Source organism: Falco punctatus (assembly GCF_963210335.1).
Source record: "Falco punctatus genome assembly, chromosome: 3".
Taxonomy (NCBI): Eukaryota; Metazoa; Chordata; class Aves; order Falconiformes; family Falconidae; genus Falco; species Falco punctatus.
The window spans coordinates 92,424,162-92,449,143 of record NC_137582.1 but is presented as its reverse complement, the minus strand read 5'-3'; the positions used below and the strand labels follow the sequence as shown (position 1 = coordinate 92,449,143).

The 24,982-nt window shown below is 41.6% G+C and overlaps 1 long non-coding RNA gene across 3 annotated transcripts in view; it reads left to right on the top strand.

Annotated features, from left to right (window-relative positions):
- Positions 1–140: 140 nt before the first annotated feature.
- Positions 141–24,982, top strand: part of LOC308060803 — a 37,407-nt gene continuing 12,565 nt past the window's right edge. For 2 of the 3 annotated variants that reach the window (XR_013926895.1, XR_013926897.1), the window contains exons 1-5: positions 141–278; positions 8,145–8,253; positions 9,259–9,950; positions 12,994–13,261; positions 14,465–14,699. This is a non-coding gene — a long non-coding RNA (uncharacterized lncRNA). The remainder of the gene's footprint in view (positions 279–8,144; positions 8,254–9,258; positions 9,951–12,993; positions 13,262–14,464; positions 14,700–24,982) is intronic. The other variant, XR_013926896.1, reaches the window with a different exon arrangement.

Below are 24,982 nucleotides of genomic sequence, written 5' to 3'. Positions count from 1 at the left end.
CTCCCGGGGGCTCGGGGGAGACAGGCGCCCCCCCTTCCCCGGGAGAAGGGGACACGCGTGGTGCTGCGGGCCCTGGGGACAGCCCTGTCTGCCAATGGGCAGCAACAACGTGAGAAGCCAAGGGTGCGGCTGCCGCTCAGCAGCGTATGTGGAGAACAAAACATGAGCCCGAGCTCTGCTGGGCTGCGCTGTCCTGGTTGTGCGGGAGGCAGCGCGGGGCAGAACTGGGCAGGCACTCCAGAAACCCAGACTGGAGTTAAAAGTTTGCTTACCCTCAGGTAGGATGTCTTATTTTTGTCTTTGCATCCCTCCTGGCAGCAGAAATAATGAGATCTGACAAAACGCTCAGTTTTAAACGGCTAAGGGTTGTTGGCGTTAGTATACTGCCAGCAAGTAGAATTCACCTTTGTGAAGGCTGGGCTAGGAAAGCTGAAATAGATGTAGCCCAAAGACTTTGATTTTTGTTGTTGTTTTATTAGAGTTGCTTTTTATAGCGCAGATAAATGACCAAGCCAAAAGTTTTCCTTCTTTTCCCCCTCCACGCATGAGACCTGTTTATGGTAAGACATGGGAAACTGAAGGAAGAATGCTAGTAGTTTATATACTGTACCTACATAATAGCTGACGAACTACTTAATATGATACCTCACAAAAACAGTAAAGAAAAGATTACACTGTTCCTGCTAACTTTTTTGCATTCAAAACTCAGCGAATATTCGAGTACTTCCAAGGGGTCTTTTTTTGTTTTGCTTTGTTTTCCCTGTTCCTGCTTTCCTCTTCTGGTCACCCTGCAGTGGAAATTGTTTCTGCCTGGACATCACCCGGGCGTTGGCTGGGTCACTGCCAGCACGCACCCTCCTCTGGGATCCTGTTTCCCTTCCCATCCTTATCTCCTGCTATCAGGAGCCTGGTGGGGGTGGATGACGGCTGCCACCCAGCCCATGTGTCCAAAGCTTTCCCTGGGCTGGGTGGGAGCTGACACATACTTGGGCTTACCCTGACATGGAGTATCAGAAACACTCCTGGATTCCCACCCAGGTTTTGCCATAGCTCCTGGACTGAAAATTATCTTCGTGGGTTTTTTTTTTTTTTTTTTTTTTTTAATTTTTTTTAATTTAAATTTAATATAAAGAGTGAGCATAACCTGCACAAACTAAATGGCCAGTTTTCTCTCGGAGCACAACATATTTTTGTCCTCCCCAATATATAGTTACCATATATATCATTAATGTTAACAACATTTGAAAAGGTCTACCTGAATATAAAAAGAACATTAAAAAGGGAGTTTATTTTGTGGGGGAAGGACTTCAGAGAACACATTCACGATGCATCAGATGGATAGACACCTATGTTAACATATTTCACAGGTGTTTAAGAGGAAAGGTGGTTTATTTTACTACCAGTATATAATAGGCTTTTAAAATAGGAAAATACTGCAATGCTGTAGGTGTGCATTGTTATTTTAGACAAATGAAAGATGCAGGCTCAGTGTTGAGGAGTTTATGAATTTGATGAGCGTGAAAGCATTAACTATTTCTCCACATAAGACTGACAGCAGTGATCTCACTGTAGAGTTGACACTCATGACCCTGGCCCTCCAAGTAAAGTTGTAAGAGTTTACAGGATTAGTTCCTGTGTTAATTCCTCATATATCCTAAAGTACCTTTCTCTCAAATATTGTCAGAATGATCTCTAATAATTTCACAAACTGAAAAAAAAAAAGTTCCTTTCTTTTGTATTTGTATTTTTTTGTATTTGTTTGTTTGTTTGTTTGTTTGTATTTGGCCAAGGCCCATTAGAAGGACTTCAGCAGCCACATTGAGCAATTTATTAGCGATCTTGTGAGCACCCCTTAGTTTTTCAGAGGTCTTCAGAGGGTTCTTTATGAAACTTAAATGTCATAGTTTTAGGAACCCATTTATTTTTGCTGTTTGGGTAACTGTGTGGGACAGAGTGAAATTTCTTGTACCCTCCTCCCCCTGCTGCTTCTTCCCCTGCCTCCTTTAAAGTTAATTAGCACTCTGGAAGTGTTGCAGTAGCTTAAACACCCTCTGAGATTTTAATTTTGCAGGCTGGAAATGTTTCTTATTATCCCCCCTTTGATATCCCTCTCTTTAGTCCTCCTTTGCAATAAGAAAAGGTGAGGTTTTTTCCATTAATATTTTTTAAAGGACTTAATTACTGATTAGCAATGAAAAAAGTAGCTGTGGCTAAACTGGGAGAAAATCCTCTTGTTGCTGTCAGCCATTCATGAGCATTAGCTGCGTGAGCTGTACTTCATAGGAAGTTTGGAAGTTTACAGTTTCTCTTGCTTTCAATTGACATGAACTATTTATCTCTTTAACGTAAGATCGAGAGCATAAGAAAATGAAAATTATGGTAGTGATTCAGACCAAGGGTCCGTTCAGCCCAGTCTCTAACCCTGCTCAGAAGTAGGTGCCTAGGGAAGAGTAAGAGCAGGTAAGCACATATGATGCTTACTTACTTACTTACCTACTATGTATGACGAGACCCCACTACTCATAGCCTGCAGCTATCTTCAGCTCAGTCCTGGGCGTGTTGTAGTTTGTTTATATAGTAACCTCAGTTTACCTCTCTGTCAGGCACTTTTCCCAGTCTCCTTGTGAATCCATGCCAGTCCCTTAAATGTGCACTGTCCTTGGCAAGGACTTTGACAGGCTCGATGCCTACTGTGTGAGGAACAATCCTTTTTTTCTTGCTTTGCATCTTGTTCCTTATCAGCTTCATTTGATACCCCGTAGCTCTTGTACTGGAAACGACAGTGAAGAATTGGTCCCTGCTCATCTCCTCTGTCCATTGGTGATTTTATGGACCTGCATCATGTGCCTCCTGAATCATCTCTTTTCTGGACTGAAGAGTGTTCTTCAGGGGATCTTTGTTCAAAAACTGCTCTGTACTTTCAGTCCTTCCTGGTGCTCTTCTCTGCCCTTTTCCAGTTCTGCTGTATCATTTCTTGAAGTGAGGGAACCAGTTCTATGTATAATATTCACAGTATGGATGCCTCTTGGATTTACTCAGGGGTATAATGATTTTCTGCTCTGTGGTCCTAATAATTCCTACTGTAATGTTTGCTTTTTGACTGCTACTGGGTATTGAGCTGATGGCTGTGTGGAAGTATCTGTCATAATCAGAAGATTTTACTCCTGTGTCGTGGTAGTCAGCTCAGAGCCCTTAATTTTAGATCTGAGGCCAAGTTGCTTTGTTTGTCTCCCATAAGCTCTCTTAAGATTCACAAAAATCAAAAACAACTTGTAATTGCCGGGCCTACCGAGCAGCGTCCAGGACACTGTGCTAGTCTTAGCTCCCTTATAGGTTAGAAACAACCCTTGTGCTCTGTGCATGACTCACTTATAGGAGGAAGTTGGCACAAGTTGGTAGCTTATATACTGTTCTTCAGATATATTCTAGGTACACTTCTCTACTACCATCTAAAATACTTTTCATTTGTAGCCCCAAACCCTCTAATGAAGATAACTTCTTTTTTTTCTCTGAAATACTTGTCAAAGAACATGCTTTTCTGTTGATTTTATTGGGCCAGAGGATTGGACACAGCTGAGGGGGGCAGAGATACCTCTTGTTTTATACAGTTGCAATATTTTCTTCTTGGATCACTTATTTAGGAAGTTCAGGAGTTGGATTCAATTCTGTCTTCAGCTTGAGGGAAACCAAACACCTATTCCTAAAGAGTGACCCCCATGACAAACTGGGGGCTGTTCTGTAGCAGGTACATCATCAGTTCCTGTTGAAGGTGTTTCACTGCAGAAAAATATCTTGAGTTTCGGTGAAGGAGAAGAAAGAATGCAGGCATGATTTTGTCACTTAGACACTGGGATGGCCTTGGAACATGAAGGCTCTAGTCCTTGTGTGAAGTATTGCTGAAACCTTTAACATGCAACAGCAGTTGGGTGCGTACACAGCTCCTACTGTGCTCTGAAAGAAAAGCCCGTGCGCTCTTTACCTGAGGTTAGGCATCAACTGGGTGAGAGTTTTGAAGGTAGCGGGAGCTCATTTTTGCCTGACTGTCATTTATGTGATCTTAAGTCTGTATTTCTTTTTTTCTTATTTTTTTAGTTAAATATCTGGCCTAGAAAGAAAATAAGTTGTCACAGTTCCCTTTGAGGACTCTTTCATTCCTATTACCATGAAGCAGAGTTAGCATTAACTGAAGGAAAAGAGAAAGTTCTCATAAGTGGGAAACTGTGATTCATGTCAAAGTAAACATTTAAACTGAAAACTAAGAGGCTGCACCTGGAAATCTCAAAACAAGTGTGCTTAATTGAGGAATTTTCATTGGATATTGACCTTACTTTTTTCTCTTTCCTTTTAAGATATGTTTTAGTTTCCAGGTCAGATAATTCTGTGGCTATGCTTCCAGTGGTGTTGTATTGGATGTCTTCTACAGGCTTGGAGTTTGGTCAGATGAATAACCCTTACGTGACAAAGCAAGGCTGAGATATGGCAAATAAAGGAAAACAAAGCACCCAAGAAAATAGAAAGTATGAGGAAGGCAGCAAAGTAGGCCTAGTGGGATGATGATCAGTTCGAGAGAGATTTATAGCAAAATGGGAATCAAGAGCTGGATGTGAGCCTAGGTGGTTTTCCAAGACAAAAATTTGCCAAGGACTGTCAAGTAAATCTCCTAGCTAGTAACAAGGCACATCTGGCAGCTTGCTTCTGTCCCCTGGTGAAATGAAGTATCTTGTGAAGTTGGAAAGGACATGTAACTAAAAAGGGAGAGAATCATTCATATAAACCTTTTCATTAAAAGTTGGTCCCTGGTTCTCTTCCCCAGTATGGAGACAAATTTCACTGGCTTCTTGCTTCCCCTTCCCATTCCCCTTCCCAGCACACTGCCTGCAAGCTCTTCCCCTGTTCTTCCTTCACTAGTCACAGGTAGGATGTCAGTTTGGATAGCCTCAGGCTACCAAATGGTATTCTGGAAGCCAGACACACATCAGATGTCTGCATTTTATTTTGTTCCTAAGTATTTTATGCTTCTTTGAAACCAGCTGTTATCCATCCCTAAAGAGCCCATTAATACTTTCTTAATTGTTGCTGGTTAAGTTCCATGAGCAATCACTGATTTTAAGCTATTCAGTCATATTCTGCACACAAAACCATCTCCATTTTGTACAAAGTACTTTTAAAATACTCTCTGAAAACAGAGAAGCCAAGAAGCTTTTGTATTCTATTTTCCTCAATAAATATCTGCTCTTAATATTGCTCTGAAGTTATTATTGGTGATAATGTCCACGATCATAAGGTGCATATAACTTGGCTAGGAATGGAGAGAACCAGCTCAGTGACCTGAAATACTTGTCCAGTAGCTATACCTTCAGAGAACTAAACCTCCTGAACTTGTAACAGTCCCTTTGAACAGTGGTGACAGGACATTAAAGTATTGTCATTGCTTTAGGAAACCCACTTTAAAGATGCTGTAGTGGTGGAAATGTTGTGACATAGGGGGTTACAGTCAAGAACAGAATAGAACAGACTATTTCAGTTGGAAGGGACCTACAATGATTATCTAGTCCAACTTCCTGACCAGTTCAGGGCTGACTGAAAGTTAAAGCATGTTGTTAAGGGCATTGTCCAACCGCCTCTTAAACACCTACAGGCTTGGGGTACCGGCCACCCCCCTAGGAAGCCTGTTCTGGGGTTTGGTAACCCTCTCAATAAAGAAATGCTTCCTGATGTCCAGTCTAAACCTCCCCTGGTGCAGTGTTGCACCATTCCATGTGTCCTGTCACTGGATACCAGAGCTCAGCACCTACCTCTCCACTTCCCCTTTTCAGAAGCTGTAGAGAGTAAAGAGGTCGCCCCTCAGCCTCCTTTTCTCCAAAGCAGACAAGCCCAAAGCCCTTAGTCGCTCCTTTCAGGACATTCCTTACAGCTGTTTCACTGGCTTTGTTGCCCTTTTCTGGATGCATTCAAGGACCTTAACATCCTTCCCAAATTGTGGGGCCCAGAACAATCTACCCCTTTTTTCTCGCTCTACCCCAAACCCATGTAACTGCTCTCTTCACTTAGGTAGGCATGCCATTGGGATTCTTCTCTCCTAATTTTAGCCATGTAAAAGTTAGGGCATCTAGTCTAAACTCCCTCTAGAGCTGAGTTAGTTAGTACTCCCAGATGCCATTCCTTTCACTTGCTTTTGATGTTAGTGGAAGGACTCCCACCACCTGGCTATGGGGAGATAATGCTGTTCTCCCCTGTCAGAATACTTGGACTCCCACAGGCTTTTGAACCATAGCTATTGTCAGGAGTATGTGAAAGACTCAAGTTTTCCAATTTAATTCCATTAAATTTCCAGTTTAATTCCAATAAAACCCAGCTATGTAATGTCAAAGGATAAGGAAATAAGAGATATTTTTGTATTTCATTACTGTGCTGAGGCCAGTTACTGTCCACACTGGGTGCTGTAAGCGCAGCATTATAAAATACCTGAGGCAGAATAGTTTAGGATGAGTCAGAAGCTAGAAACCAGAAAGACCTCTGGTGGGAAGTATTTAGAGTGAGCGTAGTGCTTACTGTTGTGATGTGCCAGCAAAATTTAGACAGCAAACGAAGTAGATTGATTACAAGCAGGAGAAAGACTAAAGAACTGCAGCTAACAGAGCGGCTGCAGGGAGAAGGAACTAGGTGAGCCACGAGCAGGTGTGGTGCTGGAAGAGTATACTTTGAAATGAAATGAGTTTTCCAGGTCAAAATGGAGATACACTGGCACAGCTATACAGGGACATCTGTGGCGGTATTTCATGTGTCATAGTGCTTTGTGAACAGACACCTTAGTTCCCCAGGCATGTCTGAATAGTACTTCCTACACTAGCATCCTGGGAGGAAAAAATAACCAAGTGGTTTGTCAATTGGTGGTAAAAAAGAAAAGTAAAAAGGGTCAAAACAAGAGTATTTGAATCTAAAACCATCTAAGAGCTTTCATTTACATTCTCTTCTAATATCTTGCAGGCATGGAAATAAAAATTTTGATCAATTGTAGGAGAAAGATAAGAAAATCCTGCATTTCAAATACATTTAAGAGAGAAGAAATAACTAACATTTTATTGCCTCTGAGTTCTGTCCATTTATGGCCTAACTTGAAAATCATCTGCCTGCCAAGAATGCTTGATTGGATATTACAATAGGACTCTCAAGTTCGAGAACTAAACTACTCTGAAATAATCAGGCTTTTTGCTTCAAGCCAACAATGAACTTAGTGATCAACACAATCTAAAACATTATAGATGCCAGTGTAAAATACAAGCATGTAGAGCACTTAGGTTGATTGTTTCCTTCAGCAATTGAGCTAGATTAGCATTCTGTTTTCTCCCCGCCCTGCCTACTTTATCAGATGGCACAGCACACAATTTTGTGATCTTTAATATCTGTTGTATAAATTCATGTAGAAATGCTAATATCATATTTGATATAAATGCTAATATCATATTTGATATAAATGCTAATATATTTGAGTGTGTGTGCATTTTCATCATACAAATTAAAAAACGTGGGTTAGGGTGCAAGGTAGTTGTCTATCTTAGAAAATAAATTAATTTGTCTGTAACTGTACAGGAACTGTTTTAGCTTTCCTTATGCCCTTTCCTAGGATTAAGTTTATTGTACTCATTGTTCTGTCTCTGGAGTAATACATGAAGTTGTAAAGTATGATGTATCCAAAAGGTACCTGTTGTGCCCTCTAGTGCCCCGTGCAAGGGTTTGTCTTCATAGCAGAAGTGAAGCCTTCACCAAGGACATGTGTTTAATCTTTGATGCAAGTTCTGTCCTAGAGGAAATGTTTTAAGACCCTTTGTCACCAGTAATAATAAGAAGCAAGGAAAAATAGTGCTAACATATCATTAGTATAAGAGAAATACTATTTGATATTAGTTTTCTGTGACTACAGCAGAGCACACGGCTACTGGGAGAGCAGTTCTAACCAGTGGGTACTGTGATTCTGCACTGAAAATGGGAAAAAAAATAAAATTGAGGAGTAATATGCTACAGAAAATATTTTTGCATCGGTCTGTAACCCCCATATGTGCCACAATAACACTGTAGTTATTCCTAAGTTTCTTTTGTCAGGTAATAAAAATGATGGTCACCCTCATAATGATCTCTCTCCTTAGAGCAGAAGAGTTGATGGCTTGTGCAACAGGAAGGAAGGAAGCAGGAAGACTGCATGACTAACAGCCTCTCACTGTGACCTGGTTTTCTTCTCAGTCTCTCTGTCTGGTAGTGAGTAACAGAAATTGAAAATGTTAACCTCTGGGGTTAACAAGTCTGTAGTATCTCTAAATGAAAAGCAAAACATCAACAGGGATACTGTTATTTACATTACAGTTGTTGCAACAACTATTACGGTTGTTTAGCTTGTTTTTAAACCTTGTGATGTTAAATATTTAACACTACTGAAGGATATAAATTAAATACATATTTAAGGCTTTCATCTGTTTGAACTTAACTGTAGCTTCTGCTGGCAGATTTTTGCCAAGAATTAGGAAGATTACTTCATTCAAGTACAAACTCTGGGATACATGAATTTGTTACTTGTAAATTAGTAATCTCTCTGTACTTTTTGATCAAGAAGCCTGGCTTGAGATACTCCTTTGAACACAGGCTGGGATTTCAAATTTGACTATAGACGCAGTCTTTGTATGTATAGCACAGTAGATCTAGGATTTGCCTTTGCGTCTGAGTAATGAGAACCTCTGCCAAGTGTGACTGTCTTTCTTTTCCCCATTCGTGATAGCAAAAGGCAATAGGATGTGTCTGCACTCTCCCTTGAACTTCTTGTGGAATTGTGCATGTAAACATGGAGCAGAATGAATATTAACTGGTACCTAAGGAGTAATAAATAGGTGGTTTGGTTTCAGGAGAAGGCACTTTAGATGAAACAAAATGTTGGGAGACCTGTTTCTATAGTCATTGCACTATATTGGATTATTTTCTATCCCAGATGTACGATTTACATTTTCTCTATTATGGAGAAAAGATCATACATCAGGTTGACATTCTGTTTTCATATTCAAGTTGATGTTTCTTTAGATTTGAAAAGTGAAGCTGGAAAGGAGGCCAGCTGCTGGCTGAAGTCTGTTGTGGTGGGGTATAAAGAAAATTCCGTAAGGCTGATAAACTCTAGTTTGCCATCAGCAGGTACATAAGGTGCTGCCTCTGGTGAGTCCAGTGGTGTGTGACATAATGTATTTCAGACACAACTAATTTTAGATATTCTTTCTAAAGGGTTTTTTGCAGGTTCCTCTTACATGTTAGAGTACTTGTCTGAAACATCTGCTGACAAGTCCCTCTATGCATGAGGAGAAAGCTGGGAAAATGAGAGGGAGCACCCACTTGCTGAGCGTGCCATGAACTCACCCTGGCAAGGTTCATTATGGGATGTGCCCAAGACAGTAATGTGGTGATTGCTTCCTGGTTACTGTTGAGCCTTTCATTGGTTTGGAATTTAACTATAATATGGGATCAAGTGCTGTACATGAACACATCATCTCATGATTCGAATGTTAACCATCAAGGTAAAAAAGTCATCAAAGTAAAATTGTTTTAACACACAGTCTGTTACCAAGGCTCAAGATTAACAACCTGGCATTGGAAACAGTGAGCAAGTCAGTGATGATTATTTTCAAACCAAATCCAAGCATTTAGCTGTTGTTCAAAAGAATAATTATGCAGAGGACATAATTCTGGGGAGAGGCTCCTCCGAATTTGTGCCACAAAGACTCTCTAAGGCTTCAAAAGGAGCAAAGCGACGTTTCGCTGTCTTTAGCGTCCTGGCACTAAATAATTCAGGCAGCGTGAGCAGTGGGGAGGACGGTGCTTGCCTGGGCGAAGCCCAGAGGAGGGTGCTGGAGAGCCGAGAACGGCGCTGCTGCAGGTTTACTGCGAAATGCCTTCAGCTCCCGGAGACACGCTGAGCGGTACGTAGATGCACCCCTCTGTCGGTGAAGCTGCAAAACAAATAAGGAATTAGTCAACATCTTTCTTGTGTTTGCCAGATACTTATGTAGGTGGATGCTCATCCTACACGTGCCGTCATTTAGATTTATTTCATGGCTCCTTTTCATCACTGCGTTTTTGCATGGTTCTGCTGGGCAGCTATTTTGTTAGCTCCACCATCCTTTCTTGGCCTATTTTATATGTCAGGCAAAGAATGTAGATATCTTGAACTTCACCTGTACATTTACAGTTTACTCATAGAACAGATATTGTTGCTATAGTATTTGATACAAAGAATAATAATTCATATTTGATGGATAGGCAAACTGATGCTTACGAGACTAAGGGAGACTCAGCAAAAGATATAGCCACCTCCAATCTGCCTATGTGCAAAATTTCAGCCCTTTAAAATGTTCTTCTGGCCAATCTGTTATGCTTGAAATCCACCTGGAGGAAACTTTCTGACTTAGGATTTGCCCAGGAATGTTTTAGGTCATGGCTGTGTAGTGCGAAGCAGTGGGATGGACCCTGGAGCCAGAGCTGGGATCCAAAGTTTTCTCTGCACTAACAGGGCCACCCACCAGGCTACAGCCTCGCTGTGTGAGAGCTGCTGGTTCCTCAGGTCTGTTCTACAGGTTGAAGTCTTCAGCATGGAGGTGCCCTGCCTTCCCCCATCCTCACCTCCTGCTCTTCTGCAATATCATGGAACTTGGTGGCTGAGGTGCCCTGAAGTGTGAAACCTGTGGTAAAATCTTTGGGGAGGCAGGATTTGACATCCAGTCTTAATTATTGGACTATAACATAGAAGAGGGAAAATTAAAAAATGGGCATGTGCACACTCAGGAAAAGATATATGCTGGCTTCTCGGTATGGGAGTAGGGGGCTGTGGGTAGCTGTTCACTCGGGATGTGCCAAAATATTTGGGGAAGCAGATGATTCAAGACTCATTCTTGATATTACTGGCTCTTGCATTACTGTTGCCTAGCTGTAGGTACGCCACCTTTCTGTGGCTCTGTGACTCCTGAGCCTGACACCTCTTTGCCTGGATGTCCATGTTGGCTCTTCTCTGTTAGCTGTTCCAGTGTGGGCTGCAGCCACCAAAGGGGCTGTGCTGAGGAGCAGCCGGGCTTTGGTTAGTGACCTCCTGCAGAACGGCTGCCTGTATCCCAACCTCCCAGCCCCTGCCAGGCCAGGGCCCAAGCGCTGCTGTGGGCTGCTCACACCTGAAGCAGGCCTGGGCTGTGATGCTCACTCTTCTGATGCGCTCGGATAAATACAAGTTTTTATAATACTAAACGTGTAATGTAAGCCTGAGCAGGACTGGAGTGTTACCACGTTGGATAGCTACCTGCACCCCCTCAGGACTGCAGTCACCAGAGGTGTGACAGTGTGACTTAACAGAAGGGTAACCGCTGCCCATACACGCCTCCTCCCCATGCACGGAAAGGAGAAAGGCATTCCCGCAGAAGGAGGTGTTACTGCAGTACATGTGCAGAACCTGGCTTGGTAAGCTGCCCTGCAAGGTGGAATATTACAGTCTTGCAGACCAAGCAATAAGAGTTTTTTGGCAAGTGGCAGAGTGGTGGTACCTTAGGGTGATGTAAATTTACATATTCATACAAGTTGTTGTGAATTCAATGATTTGCCTGTACTTGGTGTTACTCTTTTAGAGTTCTGGTTTGAGAAATATTGTTTGTTGCTTTAATGTGAACTAAAATCATCTCAGTGCACCCCATTAGATTGCTTCTACACATGGTCTGCATGACATAGTTGGGAAAGACTAGTGTGTGGTTCAGAGAGATACGACCCATGCACTAAGCGGCATTAATCACATAGCTATATGCATACTTCTTTTTTTTTTACATTGCTGTGGGGTATCCCCGTTTGTGCCTGGGCCTCCTACACAAAAGGCTCAAGCACAAACTTACTTCCCTGCAGCACTGTAACTAGTCGTGCAGATCCACCACCGCTGCAACAGTGCTGTCACACTTTAGAATTACTTCCTTACTGTACATCTGCACTGCCTGGCCCCTTCCCCTCCCCCTTTTTTCTTTGCTGCCTGCAGTATTGCAAACCCCAAGAGCAATGTGCAGAGCTGAGAAATCCCCCAAACTCAGTTACCCGTGCAGCTACTCAGCACAGCTCTCACAGCACTCAACATGTACATTGCTTCCCCCATTGGGTTTTTTGACCTTTTCTGCGGCCTATTGTCATTTAGCATCCTGCGTCACACCACCTCACAAGCCCAAATAATTTGTTCTGTGATTAATTGCTGTGGTTCAGGGGCTCAACCTGAAAAGCAGTGTAGCAGCTGCTATACAGCAGTCAAAGCTGACAATAAAACCCCAAGTGGAAAACTGAAAGAGAAATGAGCTCTTTTCCCTCTCTTCTCCCTGCAAACTCAAATGCTCAACCTAAAGGATTCTGGATTCTCCACAAATTTTTGGATCAAAAGACATCATGGTCCTCTTTTTTTTTTCCTTGTAATTGCTCTGTCCCGTAACAGAATCACTCACTGCTGCAGTTTTATCTTGTGGGAAGATAGCATAGCAAGATATGTTTAATTTTTTTCCCCTCTCTAACTATTGCTATTGGAGCAGAATTTTACCTGGAAAAGTGTGTATTAACATTTGTGATAGTGAATACAATTATGGAAAATTATTTTGGTTCAGGGGCAGAACAGTCGGGGAGATATGTGCAGGACTGGGAAGCAAGAACACCTCATCTCTGCCACTGACAGTCTGTTCGGCCAGGGGAAAGTTGCATAGACTCCTGTTTTGAGCATTCATTCACTTAATATAAGTTAATTTATCTCAATTTTTGGATGCCTATCTTGAAAAAGATGGGGGGTGTCCCAAGGGGCCACACAGCCTCTGTTCCAGTGGATTCTTTAGAGACCTATTGGCAGTTGTTGAGAGCAAGTTCAGGTTGGGCAACCAGAAACCAAAGGCTACTTTTGAAAAAAGGGCTTTAAAGCATTATTGTTATGAAAATGTTGACTATTATGAATTTTTATTTCAAAAGGTAGGCTAGTGCTCAAGAAAAGTCTTCCAGGAGAGTGAGGGGAGGAAGGCCAGCCAAGCATCCATGGCTGTTTCCCAGTCTCTGCTCACACCTGCCTTCCTTCTGCCCCAGCTGGTTGCAGGAGAGACACCACGTCTGTTGCACCTCTGCTGCTGCTGCTGTCACTGTGGGGAATCACGGTCAACGTGGTGTGAAGGCTGACAGCATCGTGCACCCCTGTTTGAGAAGCACCCAAGAGTGATGAAACTTGGATGCTCCCTGCTCAAGGGTAACTATGCTGTGACTGAGTAATCTTGTGTTCTGATGGTGGTTTTCAGCTGATCTTAGGAGGCCTTGCTGCCACAAAATACGGTGGTCTCTTGGCCCAAGTGATTTTTTTAACTGTAGGGAAGGCTATACAAAATGAAACATCAATGGAAGGATGAGAGAAATAGGAACAGGAACATGCACTCCATGTTTCCGATCTGTGTAAATGTGTCATAGAATACAGTTTAAAAAAAAAAAAAAAAGATAATAGAAACCTCTGTGGATAACTAGTCACCTGCTTTATTACCGATTTGACAGGAGTCAAGCAGGAACATTTAGCCTGGGACTAACAGAAACCAGTTTCTTCCTTTTTTTGTTTGCCTACCAAAACCTTTGACTAAGATACCTCTCCACTGCTCTCCTTCAAACTTCTGCATTTTATGGCAGTACTTTTTACTTTATCTGTAGTAGTACAGGCAGACCTGCATAATATTGAGTACCTAACATGATGGGTACAGATCACACTTGGATTCCTCTGGTCATTGCTCTAATAAAAATCATAGGACAAATATTGAACTGCTTGCTTTAACATCCCAGGTTGTCAGTGGTTACGCTGCAGAGACATTTAGTCAAACCATTCTCTCCAGCCATACGTTTCAAAGTACAGCATTGTTTTCAGGCCTGCTGGAAATATGCCAGGTTTTTGCTGAGCCTTACTTGTGCTGGGCCAACACTTTGCTTAAGGTTGCGTGAATATATTGCCTCCAGTGTTCACTAATTCTAATTGTTTCATCCCTTGTGATGTAGTGACTCATTTCTTTGTGTGCATGCACATGGCAAGTAATGCTTGTAAAGCTCTTCTTATGGTTTCTAATATGGGTTGATACTTGACTTGCTAATGCCAGTGTCCTGTCTTTATGACATTGCTTTTGGAAAGTGTTGTTCTTAAAGACAAATTTCAGTTTTGTTTTGATTACCATATCTAACCTTCTTGCTAGACTTGCTACTCTGGAGCAGTATAAAACCTAAAATAATTCTTTCACTATGTTGAAAGGTCTCTGGAGAAGAAGAACATCTTAATAGTTCTTTGTGTATCTGATAGCACTGATTATTTGCTTCACTACTTCCACAAAACAATTGTATTTTGGAAAACTGCCTGCTTACAATTACATGCTAGGATACATGTAAAAAATTATGAAAATACTATTTATGTTGTTTGAAACAGATGTGGGAATGCATGCTTGTTTGTGTCTCCAAGATCTGTCTATGCAAGCAGCTTGCTGGCAATTTGTGTCCATATCGTCATCATCATTTGGCGTCAGCTACAATTTGTCTTCTTCTGAACCCCACTGAGAGCTGCTCTTGAGGTGGAGAATCTGTGCCATGAGAAGGAAATGGCAGTGGTCTACTCAGATGTCAAAGACACATCACTTTTTCCTTACCCACAGCAGAACTCACAGGTGAGGGCTCTGTAGAAGAATAGCTTAGGCTGAAAGTGTATTACACAATACGTCTAACCCCTCCACACTGGAGGACAGATAGGCGCGTTACGTAAAGGGGAAGATGGCTCAGAGCCAGCACCATCTAGCAGAAATCATGACAGTTGTAGCAGTGCTGCCGTGTGTGAGAGGCGCGACTCGGGGAGGTTTCCTCTGGCTTCCCCTAGAGCTGGAAAGACACATTCAGAGCCAAGGGTTCAGCGGCAGCGTGTGTGCGCTTGGGCTTTAGGCTTGAAAGCCTAACTCTGTCCCCAGGTCCCAAGATCGTACCATATCATGTGCCAAATCTTATTAATAATTTTGGTTCTTAAACAAAGAGTGTAGGTGTGTGGAGAGAAATGATTGTATGCAAGTGTTTTCATGCAACTGTGAAAGAATTAAGAAAGTGAGCCTTTATTTCCCTGTGTATGTAATATTCCGAACCAAATGACCTTCTCTGCATATAGAGATAGTACAGGAGTAACAGGAAAACAGCTGTGGGCATGAAAATCAAGAAAAAGTCTCCAGTAAGACCCAGAATCAAAACCAAATAACCTGAATGAAACTAAGACTGTGAGTCTTAGATGTAATTCTTTACTATTGATAATAAATGAAATCATTGTTTTGTCAACAGAAGGGCTCATGCTGACTTGGGTACAAGTCTTTACATACTCTTAACAACATTTAAGTGCTCAGCTTGAACTCAGCTCAGCGAAGTTACCTAATGTAACACCAGTTTTTACTGTTTGCCTCCATTTATTAAGCCAATGTCCATCGTTCAAGATACCATTTCTGTCATATGTAAAAATCTTCAATTTTACTGGCAGTTTATTCAATGTCAAAAGTCTTCATACAGTTTAAGAGATTCTATATTACTATTAATTAAAATAGCTATGCAACAGTGTACATAATTATTGCAGGCAGTCTGAGCACAGCGGCAATCATACACAGTTCCTCTAAAAAAGAGAAGCCAAAAGATTTTATCCTAGTTTTTAATGAAGTTGTATTTCAGTGTTTCCAAAACTCTTCCTTGGAAATGAAGCCATATTCAGAAGAAGTCTCACATCTGTGTCTCATCTTTCTAGTTTGAAAGATGGAGGGATGAGTTAACTTGTTGGGATTTGAACCTCCACTGCCGCTAAATCTAATATGAACCTAGTGACAGAACTTCAACTGATGTATCTCACCAATAGATGACTCTGTAGGAGTTGATCCCCGGGACATGCTAGTTTAATATTGTTAATAAACAATATTAAGACTCCTGGTAGTAGTGTGCATTACAAAACAAGATGAAGGCATTTCACAACCTCTGTCAGTCACTGTTTTTATGGAGGAACTGTTGCAGAGGAATTGAGCTCAGGTCTGGTGTATAGTGTCTTTTCCATGTAAATACTAGGGGGGGGAAAGCCTATAGCAACAAGCTTTTCAAAGTACTCACCTTAAAACTGAACGCTGTGAGTCTGAAAATCCTGTGTACTGGATTGATTGCATCAGACTGCAGCCTGATGCTGTAGCTACTCACTTTACAATGCTGGCCTGCAAAAGCCCTCACAGGAAGACCTTGTGAGAAAGGAGAAGTTTAGAAGTCCTGTGCTTCCTTCCTTCCCCTGTTGGGCTGCTGTAGTAGTATCTAAGTCCTGCTGCATACTCGGGTTTGTTTGACTTTCTTTATATTTGCCTTGCTGAGGGTTATGCTGAAGGACTCGGAAGAGAAGAGATGTTGAGCTCACTTAAAAAATGCAACAAAAAACATGGAGGCTGCATGAAGCAGACAGATCCTGAGGACTTTGGCAGCAATGTGGAGGCTGCTCCCAATGTAGTAGTAGCATGGTATCTTAGCATGTGTGTTGCACAAGCTTTTGGAAAGGAAGTTGTAAGAGAAAGCAAAGGGACTACATACATAATGAAACTACGTTATGAGTAATGAAAGTACTGCCTAGCCCATGGGCCTCCCTTTCTCCAGGAGCTGTTTGAGCCTTCATTTCCTTGTATCTGTATTCTGCAACTGGACGTTGTTTCATTTCCGTGCCTGTTCAGAAAATTCTTCCCTTCTTGGTGGCTGAGAACATCTCACACATGAGTGGTGCCACCACATTCTCTGTGGTGTCTTACTGACACAGCATGTTAGCCAGGACTAGCCCAGTGCCAGTACTTGCCCAGAGATGTCAAGGCTGGGTAGAAGCAGATAAAGGTGGAAGAACTGGGAGATGAGATACAGTGGAGCTAGGGAGAGACTTCAGATGCTCTTGGGGCAACTGAAGAACGGTGGAAGCAACTGCTGCTGTTGCCCTGGTGATTGCTGCCTCTCTGAGTATACTCATTCATCCCTTCATCAGTAGCCAGCCTTGCTTTCCAGGGCTTTGACAAAGACAAAATTTGGCCATTTGGATATCCTTCCTATGTCTTCTGGACCTTATGCATACCAACTTTTCCTTTAATTCTTCAGAAATTGGGTGAAGCTGTACAGTTCTTATTTTACTCTTCCTATATTCCCTATACCTGGGTGCTCCCTGGGGCCAGCGTGGTCCCAGCAATGGGGTTCTGTGTCAGCTTTCCTGGCAGGCAGCCAATGGACCAGACTTGTATTGTGGTTTTCCATTAAATTTCTAAGAAAATACCAAGAGCCATAACTTTCCCTCAGAAATGTGAACTGCTATGTCATGCTGTCTGCACCAAATTTACTACCTTCTTGTTGTCCTGTTGCTTTAGAAGACCTTTACATGAAGACAAAGGTATTTTCTGGTAAAGGAGTGTGTCTCAAGTTTTCCAATGAGTGTATATTCTGGCCACCTTGAAATGTGAGCAGCTCCAGGTTAGAATGGCTGAGTTCTGAGAACAGAGGGCAAAAGCTAAAGAGCTCGTCTGTTAATAAATTAATTTGTGGTTTGGTGGAATTTTAGAAGTGCGTGGGGACATAAAGCATGGAATGAAGGCTAAAATAAAATTTCAGTAATTTATTTTGAAATAATAATAAAAAAGGTACCAAAAAGTCAGCATGTCCATTAAGGACCAGCCCTATTTTCCACTGAATTTGCTAATTGTGCTTTAAAAAATTAAACTAGTACAATTTCCTCTCTTCTTGGTCTTTCTTCAATTCAGCTTACTGGTGTCTGTTACTAGGACAAAGTCTGCTAAAGATGTTTTTGCATGAAGTTATAAAGTACCACTTATACTTTACAATTTCTATAAATCGGACTTCTGTCAATCACTTCTGTGCTTACCATAAGAAACTGTGTCTTGACTTCAATTGAATAGCAGTGTACTGAGCTGCCATTTGTGTTTTTTATTTAGTATTTTATGTTTGTGTTTATGTATTTTTACAGAGATGCAGTGTGCTAAGAAAACTTTAAATTGAACTTTATGTGATTCATTCAACTTAATGACAACGGTTTGATTTGTAGGGGCTACTCCAGTCTCTTTCAGACACGGCTGGAAAGTCGCTGTGACAGAGAACCTAGAGATTTCCCCATCAAGGGAAGTCCCCACTTGATGGTGAAGCAAATCTAGACCTTTGAAAAGACACCTTTTGTTTAGAGACGTGAAAAAATTTCCCCTCTGGCATATTGGCTCTAGGAAAATAATTACATGCTGTCATTATCCCTCCCATTCTCCCTGTGTATGTTACAGATGTTATAGAAGTCACCTTTGCTTACCTTGTTGCTTCAGTGGTGTGCCAGGCATAGCTTATTCAGATCCAACTCACCAGTGAGCTAGTATGTCAGAGTAAAACTAGTATATCCAGTCACATACATTTGCCTTAATTTTCTGTGATCTTCTTTTCCTTTTAGTCACTAAATATATGTACATATGCATGTACTTACAGAAAAGCATGCATTCACATAAGTAATAAAAGTAAAGGACAGAATATAAGGCCTGCACTTAAGCACAGAATCCTCATTTTTTTCCAAAGTAGAATTTGCTGCTAAATATTTACACTAACTCAACAAAGATGAAGTAGCTATTTTCCCCTCAAATTATATAATACATATTGCCTTTGTGAGAGGTCCAAAAACTTGATATATTGACTGCATATAAAACATTAAAACCCCTTGAACTGAAATCAGTGCATCTCTGCTGGTTCTGTGACCTTGGATCTTCCCTGGCTGCTTGGTGGAATCCCAGATGCTTTTTACAGAGAGGGATCTTCCTCCATCTAGAAACTGTTGTTCTTCAGTTTTTATTTGTAGGGCTTATACAGTTCCCTTTCTGAACAATTTCTTTTCCTCTCTCCCATTATTAGAAAAAATATTTTCATGGGGACCACTTGGGAGACTCAATACCGTGATTTCCGCCGGTTTTCAAGATATTGCAAATAGGCAGCGAGGTCAATTAGTTGTGTAAATTTTGGAGTTGCCTGGAAAGTTTGAAAGCGATCATCTCACGTATATGTAGTTCCATTCATTACCAAGGATTTAAAGGTTTGCCAAATATACAAGTGGATGACAAATTATATTTACTGCGGTCAACAATGGTATTCAATCAGCTAGAGAAGAAAGTTATGAATGAAATTGCATTTCAGTTTCAATTTTATTTCAAGTTGACTTCAATTAGAATTTGTACTACTGGGAATTCATACCTCCTGGCTTGAATTTGACCACTGCACTGGCTTTTACAGCCTGCGCTTGTGTTGTGGCTTAACTAAGTGCCACACAGCTGCTCGCTCTCCTCCACCACACTAGGATGGGCAGGAGAATCGGGAAAAAGGTAAAACTCATGGGTTAAGATAAGAACAATTTAATAACTGATATATAATAACAACAACGACATTGTAATGAAAAGGAGAGAGAGAGAGAGACAGGAATAAAATCCAAAAGGAAAAACCCAAGTGATGCACGATACAGTTGCTCACCACCCTGATGCCCAGCCAGTCCCCAAGCAGTGATCCACAGGTCCCAGCTACCCCCCTGCAGATCATATACTGAGCATGACATCCTATGGTATGGAATATCCCTTTGGCCAGTTTGGGTCAGCTGTCCTGGCTATGTCCCCTCCCAGTTTATGGTGCCCCTCCAGCCCTCTGGCTGGAAAGGCCTGAGAAACTGAAAAGTCCTTGTCTTGATATAAACATCACCCAGCAACAGCTAAAAACATCAGTGTGCTATCAACATTGTTCTCACACCAAATCCAAAACGCAGCGCTGCACTAGCTGCTAAGAAGAAAAATTAACTGTATCCCAGCCAAAACCAGGACAGAAGATCCCTGATGTGTTTTCTGTCCTTCGCAGGGCATCAGCACAGTGTTTTCAGCTCGTTGTCCCAGAGGGAAGGTTGACTGGGAGCCGGGAATGCTTGTGTGCAGCTCCCAGCATTGTCCCTGCATTTTGGCTTGCTTGATACCTCCCATCCAGATACAAACAAGGTCCAAGGCTGTGGTATGGAATTATTCATGATCAGTTAGTTTCACTGTGAAATGTGCTCTCAAGCAAGAGGAACATATTCTACCAACATTTTCTGGTAGCCCACAGCACCCACATCCGCTGCAAGTGAGACGCAATAGGTAACAAGGATGATAAAGGCACTGCGAGTGTTCTCTGAAACTCACAGGTCAATGAGTTATTAATCATAGAAAATTCCTAAATGTTACGATTTGGCCTCCAATGCAGGGGAACCCTTCTGCCCCCCACCCAGCCTTTCTTTTTGAAGGGCATACAAGAGGTTGTGTGTTAAATTTTATATTTGTTTTATGGTATCTGAGTGACTGTACTCTTACGAAAAATAAGTTGTTCTTCAGTAGTCTGAGCACAGAGATGATGCATGTTGCCCAGCACTGTTCAGAGGGAGTCTATGGCAAAAGAGAAACTGAATAGCTTTGGATATCTTGCAAGCGCCACAAATCAGGATCATCTTTATACCATTTTGTGCTTTCCTCCAGGTTTCAAGTGGGAGGTAATGGGAAGATAGCAAAATGCAGTGTTGCAAAGAGAAGTTTCTCAGGGATCAGTCAAAAGGCAAATGTGATGCTGACTCAGCAGCAAAGAAAATAGAAGTGGCCCTGATGGGGAAGGTTTTCTTTTGCCTCTGTGTGCTATGAGGAATCTGCTTGTGCTGGTTAGTGTGTAGAAATGGTGTGGTGTACCTTTAAACAGCTGTCATTATCTGGTGTGTTTCCCTGTCTGAAATTATTTGAAAAACACTGCAGCCCTGCTACAACAAGTGGATAGACTGATGTTTTTTATCAATAGCAAATGGTTTGTGTACATCCTAGAGTGCTAATGGAATTCCTTCAGAAGATGTTTGGCATGAACATGAAGGAAAGGCACATCATACATGTATTGCAATGTTTTGGAAAGTGGTAAGCTGCTTGGTTACCTTCATCTGTGTCTGGTACTGGGTCATTCCCTTCAGTGTTTCGAGGGAGTGATAGAATGAATGTTCAGTGATACCTGAAGTGAGGCTGATTTTGGCTGGAAAAGGCTGTGACTTGTTTTTCCCACAGGCTTTTTTCCTGCTGGTAGTTTCTGGGACTTTCCCTTCCTGGAAAGTTGTTCTCTGTGGCTTGCAGCTTATGGCAAGATTTCTCTCCAGTGCCCATCTGGCACTTTCAGGAGCTAAGCCAGCTTTCTGCTTCATCGCACTACTCCCACTCAGGAAAGTTTTCAGAGCAGAGGAGAGTTGCTGATATAATTGCAAGGGGGTCCCATTTCTTAACCTAGCACAGCACTGTAGAGATTTTCCATTCTTTGGGTGTGGGTACAAATGCTTTGCACAGAACAGTTGACAGATCCAGTGTGGCCACTCAGGGAAGCAGAGGAGGTGGCTGTTTCTTCTGTTGGCTCCCTTTGCAAGGTGTCAGCCTTCCGCATGGAGGTGCTTGTGTCCATTTTTTCATTTTTATTCAAGTCACAAAAATACTGGCTGACTCTTTTCAATTGCTATGCAGCTACTTGTTTCCCCAGAGTAAGCAACACATTGTGGCTGGTGAAAGAAAGGTTCACCTGCCTGAAGTCTGAAAACAAATCCTTGTTTGTTGCTAACAACTGGCAGATGCCTTCTAGAGAAAATCATGAACAGGGGAATGGACGTCTCTGGGAATTTGCCCTTAGAACAGGGTGAGTTGTAGAGGAGGAAGCAGAGTAGGGGATGGTGGAGTGCAAGAGTAAAATCTGGCAAGGGGTTTTGGTGTAGTGGTTAGACTATTAGCAGCTGTTGGTTTCACCCATAATTGTGCTACACTGGGCAGAGGTTATTTGACGTTATAATGTAAGCATATTTGATTAAGATCATGCAGCATGTACTCTTGCTGTGGCCTTCAGTAACCAGATTTGCTGCCTAGCAGTTTGAAATAAGTTATGTACTAAAGATCAGTGTGGTGACGATAGCCTCAGGCTGTGTGTCAGGCTAACCAAAAGATGGATCCTGATGGCTGACTCTTGAAGAGCTTGGCTTTGGTCATTCACTGAGGTCAAACAATATATGGCCATTTGGCAGATTTTCCACCCAAATCTGGGGTATTTTTCGTGGAGATTTTGGATGCATTCAAATCCACACCAGAGCAGGACTGTAGGACAGGGACTGCAGGTTACAGTTGAAAAGTCTTGGCATTAATACCTGGGCATCAATCTTGATGAACTACCTAGTACAAGTAAGAGTCATGTTCCTTTGCTTATTGCATCAAACTGAAGGAGAGTGTAAAGATTAAACCTGGACCCCAGGCAACACTGGTGTGAGTACAGTTGTGTCCAGTCTCTAACTGAAAATAATTTTATTGCTTTATTGTCTTTTTTTTTTTTTTTAAAAAAAAGGGGGGCGTTTAGTGCAAAATAGCAAAATAACTCTATTCCGCTCTGAACAGCATTTTTTCCTTCTAGGATTTTTGGTTACATGATTAATTAAAGTTCATTTTTTTCTTTGGTTATTAAGCTAGTATTAAACTATCTGTGCATGCAAAAAAAGAGAATATTAGAGTTGAAATTCACAGTCTTCTTCATTTTTAATTTCTTCCATTTTCATATTCTTCACGTAATAGTCAGTCCCTGATTTAGATTATGACAAGATATATTGACAGACACCCACAAGAAACTATTAATACAGATTTTTTCCCTATGGCTCTTTCTCACTCATGCCTTCTTAAAATAGGGGGAGAAAGTAATAACTTAGCATGAATTAGTATCTGTGGCACAATCTAGTAGAAGTAGAGACAAGGAAGGAAGTGGGACATCAAATTGGAAGCTCCAGGATTCAGTTACAAGCCCAGATATGAATTTCAGTGTTTGAAGCTTCTTTTTGTCACTAACACAAGAGAAAAGGCAGAACTGGAATTGTGGGTGAAAGAATTCATACTATGTGACATGCATCCATCAAACTGCAGCTACAAAATTTATCCTTCAAAGCAATAATCCAAAGAAAAAAATATTGGTTGCACTACTACATTGTAAACACTAACAGATGCAAAAAGCATTGAGCTAATTAAAGGTTGTTTTAAAACTTTTGAGATCATACCATTATGATATAATAATGATTATTTTTAGTTTCTTTTTTCTACAAAGGGAAACCACTGAAGTAAGACACTCTGTGAAACTACTTTACTTGAAAAAAGCCCCAAATTCTGATTTACAAAGCTCCTTTCTTGATAGGAATTTATAGAAATGCTTCTAAGTTCCTGTAAATGCCCCCACGTTTCACACATCATATCATGTGAAGCTGTTCTTGACCCTAATGAAGATGCGGGTGAATCACTAAGCCAAAATGAAAGAAGAAGAATATAGAGAATAGAAAGTTTGTGAATCGTGAAGACAGAACATAGTATAGAGTGGAACAAAAGGGGAAGTTTCGAAGCAGTAGATATTAGAGGAAAAATAACACTAAAGGAAGAGATTGTCCTGCCCTCATCTGTGTTTCAGTGGGGTTAAACCACATGCAGTAGAACAATGCCTGGTACAGTATGGATCTCATTAGTCATGATCCTATTGAGGTCAAACTCCTGTTGCCTCTTCTGGACGTAGGACTGGATTCCTGTGCTGTTATCAGGAAGGAGCATCATTAACCACAAAGCTGTATCTGTAGACACAGCCAAACCCCTTCCAAGGTCAGTTGGATTGGCCTATCCTGCCCTCTTGTTCTGGGTTGCCTCCTCCAGAGATTACCTGGGCTGGATCTGAAAAGTGTTACCAGGATGGACTTTCTCCCTTCCAGCTTTCCTGAGAGTTTCAGCTCTTCTGTCTGCTTCTCAAGTGTGATAAAGCAGAACGTGGTCGTCAGGTTTTCCTTAGTCTTTCCTCAGGCTATTTTCTTAAAACCAGAATTTGGAAGAAATGTCCTATCTGCATGCATGATACTCTTTATCCCTGCTTCCACTTTGGTCTAGGGATCCCCTGCTAGACTATCATCATTCTTGTACATATTTTTCAGTGTTTGCTTTTTTTTTTATCTCCCCCCTGAAGTGTGAGCAGAAGATTCAGAGAGGAGGTAGTTCAAGGAAAGAAATTAATTGTCCCTCCGTTAGTCCCTTGGGCGATCTTTTCAATGCTCAGTACAATTGGAGACTTGCATTCATTTCTCTGTGAGTCTTGTCTGCTCTGGGAAACTTCCCCATTTAGGGGGAAATCCATATTCAGCCACAACTGGGGGAGTCCCAGGAAGCCGGACAAGAGGAGAGAAGGGTGTAAAGGACCTAGAATTGCTTCAGAGAACCAAAGACATCTGTGTAGACAATCTTCAGTGCACACCAGTAGACTTAATTGGGCTGGAAGGACATGTAGACTCGAGAGCTAAGCCTACTAGATGTTCCACGATGAAACAAGCTGCCCACCTTGGTCCTACTCCCTGGAAAGAGTGAGTTTGGAAAGTTGGTGAAAGCAAGTTGTGAAAAGCTATGGGAATTTTTGCCTGATAAAGCACTGGGGAAAAGCTGAGTAAACATGTCAGGATTTCACCAGATGAAAGAAGAACAGAGGTGGCCTCTGATGTTTGCAGACTTAAAAAATAAAGCTTAGGTTCACTAGTTCGTATGTAGAAATTTTATCTACCACGTTGGGTCACAAGCTGGTAAGGTGTTTTTCAGGGAAGGTATCTCTATGTGTGTGACTACATGAGCCAGTACAGTACAATAGGAAACAGGCTGTATAAGATATAAGATAAGCTCAGCTGCTTGTGAATATACCTAGAAGTTGAACCCATTCTTTTACTATTTATTTTCAGGTCCATTTTTTATAAAGGGCATTATGCCATTGATCTAACTTATCACTAGGTAAAGTTAACTGTGGACATCATGCTACGCTGTGTTTAGGATGAGAATTTACATATATATTTGCCTCCATTTAGGTAGTT